Source organism: Engystomops pustulosus, unplaced genomic scaffold (assembly GCF_040894005.1).
Source record: "Engystomops pustulosus unplaced genomic scaffold, aEngPut4.maternal MAT_SCAFFOLD_445, whole genome shotgun sequence".
In the NCBI taxonomy this organism is placed as follows: domain Eukaryota; kingdom Metazoa; phylum Chordata; class Amphibia; order Anura; family Leptodactylidae; genus Engystomops; species Engystomops pustulosus.
In genome coordinates, this window is record NW_027285324.1 from 51,718 (window position 1) to 57,500 (window position 5,783).

The window sequence follows — 5,783 nt, forward strand, 5'->3', positions numbered from 1 at the left end:
TGGCCGGATAGGCAAGTGGCTTCTCCCGCTGACTTGCCCCTTTGGAAGTAGGAGCTCCTACTTCCATGGGCATTATTCCTCCCCGGGACCTACTGCCAAGTGTGGCCGGGGAACAGTGACATGTGGCCGGATAGGCCAAGTGGCTTCTCCCGCTGACTTGCCCCTTTGGAAGTAGTAGCTCCTACTTCCATGGGCATTATTCCTCCCCGGGACCTACTGCCAAGTGTGGCCGGGGAACAGTGACTCTTGGCCGGATAGGCCGAGTGGCTTCTCCCGCTGACTTGCCCCTTTGGAAGTAGGAGCTCCTACTTCCATGGGCATTATTCCTCCCGGGACCTACGGCCAAGTGTGGCCGGGGAACAGTGACTCTTGGCCGGTTAGGCCAAGTGGCTTCTCCCGCTGACTTGCCCCTATGGAAGTAGGAGCTCTTACTTCCATGGGCAGTATACCTCTCGGGGACTTAGAGCCAAGTGTCTTCACCCTTTGGAGGTAGTAGCTCCTACTTCCATGGGCATTATTCCTCCCCGGGACATACTGCCAAGTGTGGCCGGGGAACAGTGACTCTTGGCCGGATAGGCCAAGTGGCTTCTCCCGCTGACTTGCCCCTTTGGAGGTAGTAGCTCCTACTTCCATGGGCATTATTCCTCCCCGGGACCTACAGCCAAGAGTGGCCGGGGAACAGTGACTCCTGGCCGGATAGGCCAAGTGGCTTCTCCGCTGACTTGCCCCTTTGGAAGTAGGAGCTCCTACTTCCATGGGCATTATTCCTCCCGGGACCTACTGCCAAGTGTGGCCGGGGAACAGTGACTCTTGGCCGGATAGGCCAAGTGGCTTCTCCCGCTGACTTGCCCCTTTGGAAGTAGGAGCTCTTACTTCCATGGGCATTATTCCTCCCCGGGACCTACTGCCAAGTGTGGCCGGGGAAACAGTGACTCTTGGCCGGATAGGCCAAGTGGCTTCTCCCGCTGACTTGCCCCTTGGGAAGTAGGAGCTCTTACTTCCATGGTCATTATTCCTCCCCGGGACCTACTGCCAAGTGTAGCCGGGGAACAGTGACTCTTTGCCGGATAGGCCAAGTGGCTTCTCCCGCTGACTTGCCCCTTTGGAAGTAGGAGCTCCTACTTCCCATGGGCATTATTCCTCCCCGGGACCTACTGCCAAGTGTGGCCGGGGAACAGTGACTCTTGGCCGGATAGGCCAAGTGGCTTCTCCCGCTGACTTGCCCCTTTGGAAGTAGGAGCTCTTACTTCCATGGGCATTATTCCTCCCCGGGACCTACTGCCAAGTGTGGCCGGGAACAGTGACTCTTGGCCGGGTAGGCCAAGTGGCTTCTCCCGCTGACTTGCCCCTTTGGAAGTAGGAGCTCTTACTTCCATGGTCATTATTCCTCCCCGGGACCTACTGCCAAGTGTAGCCGGGGAAGAGTGACTCTTGGCCGGATAGGCCAAGTGGCTTCTCCCGCTGACTTGCCCCTATGGAAGTAGGAGCTCTTACTTCCATGGGCATTATTCCTCCCCGGGACCTACTGCCAAGTGTGGCCGGGGAACAGTGACTCTTGGCCGGATAGGCCAAGTGGCTTCTCCCGCTGACTTGCCCCTTTGGAAGTAGGAGCTCTTACTTCCATGGTCATTATTCCTCCCCGGGACCTACTGCCAAGTGTGGCCGGGGAACAGTGACTCTTGGCCGGATAGGCCAAGTGGCTTCTCCCGCTGACTTGCCCCCTTTGGAAGTAGGAGCTCCTACTTCCATGGGCTTTATTCCTCCCGGGACCTACTGCCAAGTGTGGCCGGGGAACAGTGACTCTTGGCCGGGTAGGCCAAGCGGCTTCTCCCGCTGACTTGCCCCTTTGGAAGTAGGAGCTCCTACTTCCATGGGCATTATTCCTCCCCGGGACCTACTGCCAAGTGTGGCCGGGGAACAGTGACTCTTGGCCGGGTAGGCCAAGTGGCTTCTCCCGCTGACTTGCCCCTTTGGAAGTAGGAGCTCTTACTCCCATGGGCAGTATACCTCTCGGGGACTTAGAGCCAAGTGTCTTCACCCTTTGGAGGTAGTAGCTCCTACTTCCATGGGCATTATTCCTCCCCGGGACCTACTGCCAAGTGTAGCCGGGGAACAGTGACTCTTGGCCGGATAGAACTAGTGGCTTCTCCCGCTGACTTGCCCCTTTGGAAGTAGGAGCTCCTACTTCATGGGCATTATTCCTCCCCGGGACCTATTGCCAAGTGTGGCCGGGGAACAGTGACTCTTGGCCGGATAGGCCAAGTGGCTTCTCCCGCTGACTTGCCCCTTTGGAAGTAGGAGCTCCTACTTCCATGGGCATTATTCCTCCCCGGGACCTACTGCCAAGTAAGGCCGGGGAACAGTGACTCTTGGCCGGATAGAACTAGTGGCTTCTTCCGCTGACTTGCCCCTTTGGAAGTAGGAGCTCCTACTTCCATGGGCATTATTCCTCCCCGGGACCTACAGCCAAGTGTGGCCGGGGGACAGTGACATGTGGCCGGATAGGCCAAGTGGCTTCTCCCGCTGACTTGCCCCTTTGGAAGTAGGAGCTCCTACTTCCATGGGCATTATTCCTCCCCGGGACCTACTGCCAAGTGTGGCCGGGGAACAGTGACTCTTGGCCGGGTAGGCCAAGTGGCTTCTCCGCTGACTTTCCCCTTTGGAAGTAGGAGCTCCTACTTCCATGGGCATTATTCCTCCCCGGGACCTACTGCCAAGTGTGGCCGGGGAACAGTGACTCTTGGCCGGGTAGGCCAAGTGGCTTCTCCCGCTGACTTGCCCCTTTGGAAGTAGGAGCTCTTACTCCCATGGGCAGTATACCTCTCGGGGACTTAGAGCCAAGTGTCTTCACCCTTTTTAGGTAGTAGCTCCTACTTCCATGGGCATTATTCCTCCCCGGGACCTACTGCCAAGTGTAGCCGGGGAACAGTGACTCTTGGCCGGATAGAACTAGTGGCTTCTCCCGCTGACTTGCCCCTTTGAAGTAGGAGCTCTACTTCCATGGGCATTATTCCTCCCCGGGACCTACTGCCAAGAGTGGCCGGGGAACAGTGACTCTTGGCCGGATAGGCCAAGTGGCTTCTCCCGCTGACTTGCCCTTTGGAAGAAGGAGCTCCTACTTCCATGGGCATTATTCCTCCCCGGGACCTACTGCCAAGTAAGGCCGGGGAACAGTGACTCTTGGCCGGATAGAACTAGTGGCTTCTTCCGCTGACTTGCCCCTTTGGAAGTAGGAGCTCCTACTTCCATGGGCATTATTCCTCCCCGGGACCTACAGCCAAGCTTGGCCGGGGGACAGTGACATGTGGCCGGATAGGCCAAGTGGCTTCTCCCGCTGACTTGCCCCTTTGGAGGTAGGAGCTCTTACTTCCATGGGCATTATTCCTCTCCGGGACCTACAGCCAAGTGTGGCCGGGAACAGTGAAACTTGGCCGGATAGGCCAAGTGGCTGCTCCCGCTGACTTGCCCCTTTGGAAGTAGGAGCTCCTACTTCCATGGGCATTATTCCTCCCCGGGACCTATAGCCAAGTGTGGCCGGGGGACAGTGACATGTGGCCGGATAGGCCGAGCGGCTTCTCCCGCTGACGTCATCGCTTTGGAAGTAGGAGCTCCTACTTCCATGGCTTGTTCCTCCCCGGGACTTGCCGCCAAGTCTGGCCGGGGGACAGTGACATGTGGCCGGATAGGCCAACTGGCTGCTCCCGCTGAGCCCCTACTTCCATGGGCTTGTTCGTCCCCCTGGGACTTGCCGCCAAGTCTGGCCGGGGTAACAGTGACATGCCGCCGGATTCGGCCGAGCGGCTGCTCCCGCTGACGTCATCGCTTTGGAAGTAGGAGCTCCTACTTCCATGGGCTTGTTCCTCCCCGGGACTTGCCGCCAAGTCTGGCCGGGGGACAGTGACATGTGGCCGATAGGCCAACTGCTGCTCCCGCTGAGCCCCCTACTTCCATGGGCTTGTTCGTCCCCGGGACTTGCCGCCAAGTCTGGCCGGGGAACAGTGACATGCCGCCGGATACGGCCGAGCGGCTGCTCCCGCTGACGTCATCGCTTTGGAAGTAGGAGCTCCTACTTCCATGGGCTTGTTCCTCCCCGGGACTTGCCGCCAAGTCTGGCCGGGGGACAGTGACATGTGGCCGGATAGGCCAACTGGCTGCTCCGCTGAGCCCCTACTTCCATGGGCTTGTTCGTCCCCGGGACTTGCCGCCAAGTCTGGCCGGGGAACAGTGACATGCCGCCGGATACGGCCGAGCGGCTGCTCCCGCTGACGTCATCGCTTTGGAAGTCGGAGCTCCTACTTCCATGGGCTTGTTCCTCCCGGGACTTGCCGCCAAGTCTGGCCGGGGGACAGTGACATGTGGCCGGATAGGCCAACTGGCTGCTCCCCGCTGAGCCCCTACTTCCATGGGCTTGTTCGTCCCCGGGACTTGCCGCCAAGTCTGGCCGGGGAACAGTGACATGCCGCCGGATACGGCCGAGCGGCTGCTCCCGCTGACGTCATCGCTTTGGAAGTCGGAGCTCCTACTTCCAGGGCTTGTTCCTCCCCGGGACTTGCCGCCAAGTCTGGCCGGGGGACAGTGACATGTGGCCGGATAGGCCAACTGGCTGCTCCCGCTGAGCCCCTACTTCCATGGGCTTGTTCGTCCCCCGGGACTTGCCGCCAAGTCTGGCCGGGGAACAGTGACATGCCGCCGGATACGGCCGAGCGGCTGCTCCCGCTGACGTCATCGCTTTGGAAGTCGGAGCTCCTACTTCCATGGGCTTGTTCCTCCCCGGGACTTGCCGCCAAGTCTGGCCGGGGGACAGTGACATGTGGCCGGATAGGCCAACTGGCTGCTCCGCTGAGCCCCTACTTCCATGGGCTTGTTCGTCCCCGGACTTGCCGCCAAGTCTGGCCGGGGAACAGTGACATGCCGCCGGATACGGCCGAGCGGCTGCTCCCGCTGACGTCATCACTTTGGAAGTCGGAGCTCCTACTTCCATGGGCTTGTTCCTCCCCGGGACTTGCCGCCAAGTCTGGCCGGGGACAGTGACATGTGGCCGGATAGGCCAACTGGCTGCTCCCGCTGAGCCCCTACTTCCATGGGCTTGTTCGTCCCCGGGACTTGCCGCCAAGTCTGGCCGGGGAACAGTGACATGCCGGCCGATACGGCCGAGCGGCTGCTCCCGCTGACGTCATCACTTCGGAAGTCCATGCACGGGGCAAGGCTCGCACTCCAGGCGAGAACCAGCTCTGCGGGGCCGGCGGCGCGTGCTTGGCTGAACCCCCGTGACCAACGGGGGCTAGACGTCGGAGGCATGCCCGCAGAGGTGCACCCCTCGCCGGCCACACTCTCTGACATCCTCCGGCCACTTCTGCTCCGCGCCTACGTTCTACGCGGCTTATGTCTGCCACTGCACGGCACCTATGTATGCTCTGCATCACTCGCCGCCCTTGCCCAATGATCCATGACTTTATGCTTTGTGTGCTGCCCGCGGGCCTGCTGGCTCTCGCCAATGACGGAGGCACACTGCTCTCTCCGGCTCTCGCTCTCGGGGCATGCCGGCACACGCGCGCCCCCTTCTACTGCGCTCGCTACACGGCTACACGCAGCGAAGCCCCCTGCTCCTCCATCAGGCAGCTCCACTGCCGTCTGGGCACCTTCCGATAACCCACCAGACTTAAGCCCGCCCCCCGAGCATTAAGCCCGCCCCCCGAGCATTAAGCCCGCCCCCGAAAATTAAGCCCACCCCCGAAAATTAAGCCCACCGACGAGTAATGCACCCCTCGAGGTTTATTAGAGAA